This window comes from Typopeltis vanoorti, chromosome 1 (assembly GCF_054136105.1).
Source record: "Typopeltis vanoorti isolate ZY-2024b chromosome 1, IOZ_Tvanoo_1.0, whole genome shotgun sequence".
Lineage (NCBI taxonomy): Eukaryota > Metazoa > Arthropoda > Arachnida > Uropygi > Thelyphonidae > Typopeltis > Typopeltis vanoorti.
Window position 1 is genome coordinate 46,713,899 of NC_143549.1, and position 13,367 is coordinate 46,727,265.

Below are 13,367 nucleotides of genomic sequence, written 5' to 3' on the forward strand. Positions count from 1 at the left end.
AGGAACTCGAGGTCAAAGAGGGGTTAGATCTGATTATAGTGTCAGAGGATGTTTCAGTTAAAGATGCAACTATTCTGCTTCCAGTTGGTGACAGTGATCATGGGGTTACTCACTTGGGAAGTGACTAAGTTTATGAATGTTCCTTTCAGAAAAGGTTACATGCTGAACTAGAAAGCAGGCAATTATGACCAACTGGGAAGTATACTTCAGTGGACTGGAATCGGTTGAAGGATGAGAAGAATATCAACAATGAATTGGAAGCATTTAAACAACATTTAAATGATGCAATATCATCACATCATGAGAGGTCAAAGAATAAATAGGGTAGGAGTCAAATGGATGTGTAATCTTATTAAGCAAGAGATTCGTAAGAAAAGGATGATGTGGAAAGAATACCATGTGCATAAGGATGATGTCTGTTATGAAAATTATAAGCAGCAGGCTAGAATAGTCAACTGTTGTACAGAAAGTGAAGCCGGAGTATGAAAAGAAACTGTCTCTGAGTGCTAAAGACAACCCACAAAAATTCTACTGATCTGCAAGTAAAAGAAAGAATGAATATGAAAGAATAACTCTTCTAAATGCAGATGAGGTTATTCAACTAATGAGTGCCCATTTTGTTAAAAGCTATCAACCTGGTGTATGCGACATTGAGTTTACTAGAAATTCAGCTGTATGAGGACGAGGTATTAGAACTGTTGTACAAACTGAATAAGAGTTTAGCAATAAGGACTGATAGAATATCGGTACGTGTGCTAAAAGAGTATTCAGCTGAACAGGCTATTCCTATGACCAGACTGTTTAATATGAGTCTTAGAACAGGGAAGATTCCACAGGAATGGATAGAACATACGGTAATTCCACTGAACAAGGGTAGTGCAAAGACCAAACGACATCCCCTATTTCCAACTATTGACCAATTAGTATCTCAGAAGTGGTGGTGAAGATTTTGGAAAAACTGGTTAGGGCTTGTATTCAGAAATGGGTTGACAGTGAATCTATTTTGCAATGCATAACATAGGTTTACTAAGAGAAGGTCATGTTTTAGCAACTTGCTCACATTCTGTAACAATGCTACCGTTGAATTAGACAAGGGAAATGGACACCATATTTTTCAATTTTGCTAAGACTATTGACAGAATACAGCATGGTAGACTGTTGCATAAATTGGAGAATATGGGTTTGGATTATAGAATATTAGCATCGATAAGAGGATGGCTAACTGACAGATATCAAAAAGTGGTGTATGGGGGATGCGAGTCTGCAAGATTCAATGCCCTATCCACTCGAGCCCGCACAGCTCGATGGAGTAGCGGCGACTCAAACTGTAGGGCTGGCTGCCACTACAGTGAGACATTGTCTCATATAGCCCAGTGTTGCTTCCGCACCCATGGGGTCTGCGTGCAAAGGCATGATGCCATGGTCTCCATTCTGAACAATTGCTTTAAGAACAAAAGTTGGGTGACCGAGGTGGAACCACATTATAGGATCTCTGCAGGTTTGCGTAAGCCAGACTTAGTGATTAAAAGAGATGGTGAAATTTGGGTTGTTAATGACCAGGTGGTAGGAACAGGGCACCCACTAGCCTATAGCCATAATAATAAAGTAAATTATTATAAAACAAACCAAGATCTAGTTATTAAGATATGGGAGGAATATGGGGCAACCCTGAGGTTTACCAGCGCCACCATCTCTTTACATGGCGTATGGAGTGCAGAGTTATATGGACTTAAAACAGCTTGGGCTTACGCAGAAGGATATAAAAGCTCTTTCCTTGAGGGCCCTACAGGGCACACTGATGGCATGGCATTGCCACCAGTGAATGACTACAGTGATAACTAGAACAGACATAGGGTAAAAAACTTGTAAAGGCTTAGGCCTAGGTATATATCAAGTCTGGACGTGATATAAGGGTAGTACTGCCCATAACCAGTACAAAAATTAATAAAAAAAAATAAAAATAAATAAAAAAACCAGTGGTGTACCATAGGGATCAATGTTTAGTCCACTGTTATTCAATCTATATATTAATTATATTGGGAAGGATTTGACAAGCGACATACAGCTGATATGCAGTACTTGCAGAATGATTTGAATAGGCTGGAATTGTGGGCATAAGAAAATGGATTAGTTCAATGTCAGTAAATGTAGAGTCATTCACTTTGGAGTGCAGTAGGATTATGCTTGAAGAAACTGATGAGGCTATGGATCTTGGAGCATTAGTAGATAAGAAGTTGAAGTTCAGGGCCATGTAGCAATGATTGCAAATACAACTCAAAAGATAATTTCAATGCTGAAACGAATGTTCAAATGTAAAGATAAGGCTGTCATTTTGCCTCTTTACAATGCCTTGATATGACCTCACTTGGACTGTTGTGTGCAGGTATGGTCTCCTGGTTTACATTGTGATTCTGATATATTGGAGAGAGAGCAAAGGAGAGTGCTAAAAATGATATGAAGATTGTGGAATACTGATTATGAAGATATATTGAGAATATGTTAGTAGACTCAGACACTAGAAAACAGAAGAAAGAGGGATGATATGATTGAGACTTAGAAACTTCTGAAAGGATCATACAGGATTTCAATTGATGGAGAAAGGGGAAAAGGACAAGAGGGCATCTTTGGAAGCAGAGAATGAATTCCACTAAGAAGGGAATGAGGGCTAGATTTTTCTCTCATAGGGTGGTGCATGATTGGAATGGATTGCCATTGGATGTTGTGAGCTGAAACAGTGTGAATGAATTCAAGAATGAGTATGATAGCTAGTGCATGTAGTATGTGGTCTTCCCCAATGAGTACCTGATTGCTGGAGGTCTCTCTTAATAATAATAACGAAACAAGAAATGCGAGGTAAGAAAGAATCAGGTGACTAATTATTATTATTATTACGGGCAACTCCAGGGAGTCATTAGACTCATCGAGGGAGGCCCCAAATCATTTTCATCACAACTATTCGACATTCATACAGTATCTATCATACCTCGCCTTAAACTCATTCACTGTCACAGCATCCACCACAGACTCAGGGAGCGCATTCCACTCATTCACTACTCTAAAAGTAAAGAACCCAGCTCTAACACCTTTACTAACCACACTTTTGCCCAGTTTCCATGGATGTCCCCTAGTCCTCCCACAACCAGCCCTGTTCTCAAAAATATCTTCTGAATTAATTTTATAGAAACCCTTCAGTAATTTGAATGTCTCAATCATATCTCCCCTCCTCCGCCTATCAACCAATTTTTGCAACCCACAAATCCTCAACCTGTTCTCATACGTTTCATTCCACAGACCTGCTATCATCTTGGTCACTCGCCTCTGGATCCTCTCCACCTCCTCCCCATCAAGAAGAAACCTAGGTGACCAAATCTGAGCACAGTAGTCAAGATGAGGTCTTATCAAGGCTTGATACAGAGGAACAATAACCTGCTTGTCTCTGCTTGTCAACGTATTCTTCACCAACCAAGTGATTTGATGAGCTGATTTGGCCACTTTTGCAATGTGTCCCCTAAATTTCAATTCCTTATCCACCAACACTCCTAAATCTCGTGCCTCATCAATTTCCTGAAGCACGGTTCCACCAATGCAGTAAACTGCCTCCCATATTTTCACCCCAAAATGCATAACCTTACATTTTGCCACATTAAATTGACATCCATTCTCCCTAGCCCAGACCTCCAATCTATCCAAATCATCCTGCAAAATTTTGACATCATCTGCATTCACTATTGTCCTACCCAACTTCGCATCATCCGCAAACAAATGAACTGTTCCTCTCAGATCCTTTCCTATATCATTTATGAACAAATTAAACAGCAGTGGTCCAAGAACAGATCCTTGTGGTACATCACTAGTCACAGGCCGTCTTGTGGACTCTACTCCTGAGTAAACCACTCTCTGATATCTCTCCGTCAACCACCCTCCTATCCATCTCACCAACCCTATGTCCATTCCCATATGCTGCAATTTACTGATTAGAATTCCATGTGGTATCCTGTCAAAGGCCTTAGCAAGGTCCAGCAGAATCACTGTAAACCCATTACCCTTATCCAGTTCAGCCGTCACTGTGTTATAATACGTGAGCAAGTTACTGAGGCATGACCTACCCTTCACAAAACCATGCTGTCCCTCCCCGATACAGTATCCCATTTTCTTCTATCCAATCTTGTATTTTCCTCTTGACTATTTTCTCTAAGACCTTGATAATGATTCCTGTTATGCTGATTGGCCAGTAATTTTCAACAGCAGCCTTGGAACCACCTTTGTGCAGTGGAACTATTTTCCCCTCTTTCCACCCCCTTGGGACTGACCCAGTCCTGAGGCTCAAATTAAACATAATGGTCAAGGGCACTGACAATTCTTTGGCCGCTTCACGTACGACACGAGCTGGTATACCATCCAATCCCACAGATGTATTGACATTGAGGTTCTGTAATAGACTAGTTACCTCTACCTCATTCATCACAATTCCAGTATAAGCTGTTGGTTCCTCCATTTCCGCAAAGCCACCACCTGGATGATATACTCTTGCAAAGTGCTCGCTCAGTAATTCCACAACATCGACTGATTCAGTTACCTCCCTACCCTCAGCATTTTTTAAGATCATTCTACCATGAGCATTTTTCCTTTTACTTGCAACATATTGAAAAAACTGTTTGGGATTCTCTTTAGCCTGCATGGCCAATTTCCTTTCGTAATCTGCTTTTGCTTTTCTTACCACCCTTGTTACCATCCTGGCCTGAGCTTTATACTGTTCATGCACCTGATGGTCACCCTTCTCCTTAAATTCCCTCCACAATTGTTTCTTTTTTTGCAGCTCAAGCTTAATAGTGTTATTCATCCATTTAACCCCTACCTGATTTATTATTCGGACTCTTGGTATACAGTCAACCATTGCCTCCTGCAAACAGTTCTTAACCACCTCCCATGCACCATCAACATCCAGCCCTTGCAGTTTTACATGCCATGGCATTGAGCCAAGCACACACCTAAGCTTGTCATACTTACCAGCCCGGTAATTCCACATATACCCTGTCTTAATTGTAAATTCGACTCCTTTAGCCACCTCCCAAGTCATGACCTTATGGTCACTCTCACCAATTGGTGGCAACATGGTCATGTTCATTACAGCTACATTCTCAGTTGCAATTACTAGGTCCAGCACTCTCTGCCCCCTGGTATTTTCCAATACATGTTGCCGTAGATAGTTGTCCCTTAATAACTGCATAAAATCCAATTCCTTCCTCCCATGTGCCCTCTCCTCTTTCCAGTCAATGTTACCATAATTGAAATCACCCATAATAATTACCCTCCTTCCATTCATTTCTTCTATTTGCTTATGCATACTATTCCCACCATCCACTCCATCACCCGGTCTATAGCAGCACCCAATTGTATATTTTGTTCTGCTAGATTGCATCTCACACCAAACAGCTTCAAATGTGTTTTTCCCCATCCTGCAGTTCAACTTCTATACTCCTTGGCTGAAGCTCATCAGCTATCATCAATAACACTCCTCCCCCCTTTTTATTCACCCTGTCACTCCTGAACACGCTATACCCATCGCATTCAATCCCACTAGCTTTATCATCTTCTGTCAGCCATGTTTCACTAATACCGACAACCTGTGGCCTGGAAGTGCCAACCATGGCCAAAAACTCTTCCTTCTTGTTCCTAATACTCCTGGCATTAGTGTACATGAATCGCAGAAGCCCATTTGTCCCATCCCTACTTTGATTCCTTATACTAATTATCCCATTCTGATTTGTTGTCCGTCGTACTCGCCCGGGCATAATATACTCATTCATACACTTAACTGCCCCCCCTAAAGTCTGCATATCTACTCCCCCCCTCTTAATAAATCTAGTTTCCCTGAGTCTGTACATCCACTTCCACATCATTCATCAACACTCTTTCAAGTCTCCGTACACCAACTCCATTCAAATGTAACCCATCCATCTTATATAAGTCCTTTCGCCCATCGAACTCATTCCACACATCCACAAATTCCACACCACTCTCCATGCATAACCCACGCATAAAGTCATTGGCAATTATGGCCCTCCTTCTAAACACTTCGCTGTCATACCGCGGTAAGATACTCACCATCCTAACTCTCTCACTCTTCTCTTTTGCTACCTCAAACAACTCCCTCACATCCTCTATCATTTCCATTTTGTCCTCTTTCAAATCATTCGTTCCTGCCACTATTATCATCTCTTTCACCCTCTGTTTTTGCAGTCGAATAGATTCGCTGACGTCCTTTATGTTCGCACCCGGCTGGTACGACTTCGTTAAACTCTCAATTATTACGCCTCTTAATAGCGAATCCCCATACAGCACTCGCTCCTTCATTTTATTGACGTTTACGTACATTCTATTATTTGCCGTCACAGACTTCCGCCGGTTATTTGTCGGTACGTTCAACACACATTTTTGCATAGGCTCTAGTTGTCGTTTGGTTCTGTGTATCGCGCCATTTAAACGGGCAATTTCGCTACTCGCATTTATCTCACCATTTTCATTATCGATCAAATCATCCATTCCTTCGGTGTTTCTTCCTTCATTTACACTTTCAGCGACGCTCTCACACATATCTGGCACTACCACGCAATTCTCTAGTACACCGCCATTTTCTACATTCTGACTACCGTTAACGATATCAGTCTCGATACACGAAACACGCTTGAAGTCCTCATTCTCTTTACACTTTCTACACATATTAACTCCACTATCACTTTCTAACCAGACTCCTACCGCTCTTCGCAAGGCATACATCTCACAGACAGCACATTGCATAAATTCTTTTACATCAAAACTCTTAAGCAAGCATGGCGACCTGTCTGCCATTTTTTTTCTTTATCGGTGCCATGTGTACGCTATCTTTTCTTAAAAATAATAATTAAAATAACAGAAAACACGCAAAAATTGCACAGACACACCAAGAAACAAAAAGCAAACAATACTACTTAAAATTCTGGTAAAATATCTAATGTTAACACAAAATAATACTGATCTTTTCAGGAGCTCTCGACAAGCCGACGATCTAATCCGTGCGACACCAAGCGACATGAATAAGGTTATAAGGCAAGATTGTGTTGTGGAGAATGTAGAGAAGCAGCAAATGATAAGGCACAAAATTCAAATAAGAGAGTTCGAAGAAAGTGGTTGAAAGTAATAATGTGGATGATAAGGTGCTAGGACTCCTACACAGGACAAAACATGATCTCAAGTGACTGGAGAAAGGATTGGCTTTTAATATAGAAGGACAGAAAGTGAAAGAATAAATGGGAAAGACATAAAACTGTGAGAAACTGGAGACAGTATTGTATGAAGATTCAATGATAAGAGGTAGTGACGAAAGTATGTTTTCCAGGTGCGAAGATAAACGATATTAGTGATGCTGCAATTATGCAGAAGAAAGAAGTGAACAAATTAACTGTTTTGGCTGGCACAAATGATTTGAAATGTGAGAAATATTCAATGAGAGAAGATATGAAAGAGTTGTTAGTGGAAGCAAAAATGAAGAGTACGAAAGTAGATATTGGGAGTCTGCTGCTTTGGTATGACAGGGCAGAACTGAGAAGAAGGACAATGATTGAGAATGAGAAGATTGTGTAGGAGGAATGGTGTGCAGTTTATTGATGTATGGAGTGAAACTGATGGATGAAAGGACTTATATATACCTCATGCACTACATTTAAATGGTTTTGGAGTTAGATAATTGGAGAAAGTGTTGTGTTAGTAGAGTGTGGGAGTGCAAAACCAGGGAAACTAGAGATATTAGGAAGGATGAAATCAAGCATGTATATGGCCACCACTATGATAAATGAACATGTGTATAATAATGATTATGCAATGCTGAATTGGATTTCTCAGGTTTCCAATTTGCATGGTTGGTAGTGGCATTACATAAGGGTAACTATGGGTACAAAGGGATGTTGAAGTGCATGTACACAAATGCAATAAGTATCTAGAAGAGTGAGGGGTTGTGTGGTGAGGAGTATTTGATACTGGTCAGTCCAACTTGGCCAAACATTACAGGCATCAGTGAGACCTGGTTGACTGAAAATGATATAGTTACAGGAATAGAATATAAAGGGCATTGTATTTTCAGGGAGGATAGAGGAAACAGGACAGGAGGTGGGATATTGCTGATAATAGCTGTAGAAGTATAACCAAAGTTAGAAGTTAAGAGGATTTTGGGTTCTGAGGGAGATTGTTCATTTGAAGCTGTCTGGCGTGAGAGGCAAACAGGACAAAATACATTGTTGGGGTGCTGCTTTAGACCGGGGGGGGGGGTCCATAGGAAGATATAGATGCCATGTATTGGCAGATTAGTACAATGAGTGTAGGCAGAACAATTATGTTTGATGTCCCTATAGACTAACTATAGGGACATCAAACAGACAGAGAAAAGGAGCATGGCAAGATGAAAGTGGGATTTATACAGTAGCTACTGGATAATGACAAGAAACAACATGTTATAGAGGGAACAAGGGGTTTGATGATGATGTTGGATCTGATAATAGTATCAGAAGATGTATCCATAACGAAGGTAGAGACACTCTGCCTCAATTGCAGAGAGTGACCAGGGGTCTTATCTGGGAAGTTGCCAAACATGAAGTTTTCTGTTCGAGAAGTGGTTTATGTTCAACTGTAAGGCTGGTGATTATGAAAGACTAAGGTGTTATCTTGGAACAGTGCTATGGCTTGAGAAACTACAAGGAAAGAATGTCAGTGATGCATTGCAAGTAGTCAGAGATTGCTTGAGAGTTGCAGTATCAGAATGCATCCCCGAGGTCAGGAGGATAAATTAAGTTGGAATTAAGTCAATGAGTAGGGATATAAAGCAAGAGCTGCAAAAAAAAAAAAAAAAAACATTGCGGAGGACATATAAAGAAAACGTGATCAGCATACTCATGAGCAGTACAAATGCAAGAAAGAAGAGTGACTAGTATGGTAAGGAAGTCCAAATCAGACTATGTGAGAGAATTAGCTAAATAGGCCAAAGTAAACCCAAAAGAGTTTTTCCATTATGTAGCAAGAGGAAAAACAACTGTGGTAGATGACTGTAAAAATACTCACGGTAGGAAGCTGATGAACAGGAAGTGTTCAGCATATTAAAAAAATATGAATGTGAACATACCACTGATTTAGCAGTGGTATCTGCAGCTCATTTCCCTTAGTTGATATGCCATCCAGTCCTACTGTTGTGAACACAACAGTAGGACTGGATGGCATATCAACTCGTGTACTAAAAGAAAGTGCAAGAAAAAAATTGCCATTGCAACTGACGAAGTTGTTCAATCTAAGTCTCAGCTCTGGAAGGTTTGGTTTATAGTTTATTTGGCACAAAAACAACAAAGATCATACTGCACCATAGTAAAGGTTACAGCTATACATAAACAGTTAAAGAAAATTGAAAACAATATGCATGTACAAAAATTAAGTTACACAATGCAGCTTCTACATATAAACAATTACTGCAGAGGGCATAGCAACATACAAGATCAAAGGTTACAGCAGTACATAAATAGTCAACAATACAAGTTAACACGTTCGCTGCCAACTACGAGTATGCTCGTAGTTGGCAGCAAACGTGTTAATAAACAAAATGCATATACAAAAAGAAGCCAAGGAATGCGGTATCTACATATAGATAAAATTACAACAAATGTTATTACAGCAGTACATAAATAGGCAAAAAGGAATTATTATACAATATGCATGCATAAAAATTAAGTTCAGCAATGTGATAACCAACATATAAACAAAATTATACAAATATACAAGGTATTCTACAGCAATATATAATTAGTCAAAAAATAAACTAGTAAATAATATGTATGCACAAAAGTTGAGTTAAGCAATGCAGTAACTATATATAAACAGAACTACTGCAGAGATCACAGCAACACATAAGGTCAAAGCATTAACTTCCACTGTGAAAATAAATAGTCAACAGTGGAAGTTAATAAACGAAAAGTATCTACAAAACAAAGCCAAGGGATGCGGTAACTACATATAGATAAGATTACAACAAATGTTATTACAGCAGTACATAAATAGTTAAAAAGGAATTATTATACAATATGCATGCATAGAAATTAAGTTTAGCAATGTGGTATCTATATATAAAAAAATTATAACAAAGTTACACAAATATACAAGATCAAAGGCTATAGCAATACATAATTAGTCAAAAATCCAACTGATAAATAATATATATGTACAAAAGTTCAGCAATACAGTATCTACATATAAACACAATTACAGTCAAATGTGTTTGTACAAATAAATTGTTTGTAAAAAATTAAAACATGATGCAATTAGCCAGAATCTGCTTGAGTGAATATAGCTTGGCTAGATAGGTAAACATTTCATTCCTCTCTCATGTAAAGTGCTGGTGCTCTACAAAAATATGACAAATAGTGAGATGTGTATTGCATTTTTCACACATGGGAGGATCACCAACTCTCGGCAAATAAGAGTGTGTAAGATGACTGTGACCTATGTGAAGCCTAGCATGATGAACTTCTCTCTTCTCTTTATACGCTGACTAGAATGCCAATGCTTAATTTCAGGCTTAATGTGATATAATTTGTTTGTCAATGCATCCTGTGAAAACAAATCAGTCAGCTTGTGCTCTTAGAGAATACAGTGACAAATGTAAGTAAGCTAAACATTGTGTAAAACTAGCCAAACAAAAATCATTGGAAGACTCTGGTAAGAATATACAAAATAAATATCAGGAAGGTGGGAAAAAAATTCTGGAGTTTGTTGAAGAAGCTCAGAAATGGAAGAAAGAATGCTGTAAAAGGAATTAAGAGATGATAAAGGTGACATGAAAACTGGAGGAAAAACATCTTTGAAGAATGGAGTAGAATTACTTCTTTGAAAAATTGCTAAATGAAACAAGCGGTGATATCACAGTGGTAAAAAAAACTCAACGGGCATGCAGTCAGGAATACATAGCCATACCTGAAATGTGGAAAAGGCGGCAGAAGTAGATGATATTTGACCAGAAATGCTCAAGTATAGAGGTATAAAAGTCTAACAGTGGCTACACTGCATAGTTCAGAAGTACTGGAGGGAGGGAAGAATTCTGGATGATTGGAGTAGAGCTCTCATAGTACCAATATATAAAAAGAAAAATAAAACTGAATGTGAGATTTACAGAGATATTTCTCTACTGAGTGTTCCTGGTAAGATTTATGCAAGTATACTTGAGAAACAGTTGAGAAGGATTGTGAAAGAAAAGCTTGGTGAAGAACAAGCTGGATTCAGGCCAAATAGAGGCTGTCAAGACCAGATCTTCACTTGATGACAAATAGTTGAGAAATCATGGGAATATATAACAAAATCTGTATTTAAGTTTTGTAGATCTGGAAAAGGCATATGAGAAGGTGCCAAGAGAAGCTATTCCAAACACTACAGTTATATGGTATTAATGGGGCATTATATCAATCAATATTTAGACTTTATTTGAGTTGTAAGTCAGCAGTTAGAATTGCAGGAAAATACAGGTTTCATGTTAAATCTGGTGTCAGACAAGGATGTACATTATCCCCTATGTTATTCATTATCTATATGGATCACATTATGAAGGAAAGCGGTATTAAACCTGATATCAAAATTGGAGATGTTAGTGTCGGCTCTTTGCCTTATGTTGACGATGTTATACTTCTAAATAAATCCACTACAAGTCTGGAAGATTCCCTGACTAAACTGAATAACTGTTGTAATAGGTATGGTATGAAGGTCAGCAAAAACAAGACAAAGATAATGAAAATAGTTAAAAGCATTGAAAATATCAACTGCATTGTGAATGGAGAACCTATAGAATAAGTAAAACATTTCAGCTACTTAGGCACAATTTTTAGTGAAGATGGTAAACTAAATATGGAAACTGACAACAGAAACAACAAAGCTGGTATGTTAGGAAGTTAACTGAATAAATTTATATAGAATAAGAGAGAAATTAGTGAAAACACAAAATTAGCTATATATATATATATACAAGACAGTGTTCAAACCACTTTTAACTTATGCACCTGAGAGCTGGGTTAGAAGTAAAACACTTGACCAAAGACTAGAGACTGCAGATATGAGGATCCTGAGAAAGATTAGGGGCATGAACAGATGGCATCAATGGCACTATCATATTAAAAACAAGGATATTAGTAAAGAACTTGACATTGTCAGCATCGAGGAATGTGTTAGCAGAACTAATCTCAGGTGTTATGGTCACTTAAACAGAATGGGCAAGGAAAGATTAGCAAAACAAGTATTCTCTGCCAGGTTGGCAGGAAAAAGACCCAGAGGAAGACCAAGATATAGGTGGATTGATATGGTAAAAAGTGTCTTAGAAGATAGAAATATAAGATCTGATAATGTTGGAGTCAATCTTGACAGATAAAAGACTGATTTGGTGGAAAATTGTAGATAGAAAGTTAGTAATGATGTAAATTTTTCATGTAGTACTATGATATCCTGTGCACCCCCCCCCCTTGAAAGTCAATGGCAAGAATTTGATGATGATGATGATGTTAAGATGAACTCCTACATGGCTGTAATACTTCTTTTTTGGAACATTATAGGAACATATATAGGGCACATAATAGAACTTTAGATCTTGACTATTATAATTTGAATCGTTTCACTTATACATTGTCGTCTGTTAAATAAAGTGGTCTGAAGATGCTGGTTTGAAATCCACTGAAATATAAGCCAGTTAAAGATCTTTTTTTTTTAGAAATTAATTGGTTTGGCTTAGTAATACCATTAAACAAGTCATGAATGAAAAATATCATATCCCTCCAACAAAAGCACTTATATTCACCTCTGATAGCTGATTTATCTCTTCAAGCGAAAAATCATATACTAGAATATTTCTTTAGTAGTTACTTTATAAAACTCCTTTAGTAAACTGATATATGTTTCTATCATATCCCTTTTTTCTGCCTGTAAGTAAACTATGTAACCCACATACCTTAAATCTATCCTCAAAGAGAGAGCACTTCACAAACAGACATCATTTTGGTCACTTATCCTTTCTCTCGACTTCAATAACCAAGAAATAGAGAAGCCCAAATCTGTCAAATCTATGCACAATACCCCTTATGTAGTCATATCAGAGTGAAATAAAGAGGAATATAACTTCCTTATCTGTGCTTGTTTGTCAGTGTTTCTTAACATCCAAGTGATACTGTGAAATATTCTGCTCACTTTTGCAGTGTATATTTGAAGTGTAACTCTCTCTCTCTCTTCATCATTATCACTAAGTCTCTAGTCTCATCAATCTCTTGTAGTGCAGTTCTATCTATAGTTTTTTTCACCACAAAGCCACAGATTTACACTTTGGC

At 38.3% G+C, this 13,367-nt stretch overlaps 1 protein-coding gene across 3 annotated transcripts in view; it reads right to left on the reverse strand.

Annotated features, from left to right (window-relative positions):
• The window catches only part of LOC150109948 (zeta-crystallin-like), a 162,211-nt gene that overhangs the window by 23,772 nt on the left and 125,072 nt on the right, over nt 1-13,367 (reverse strand). The gene's annotated exons all lie outside the window — the stretch shown is intronic.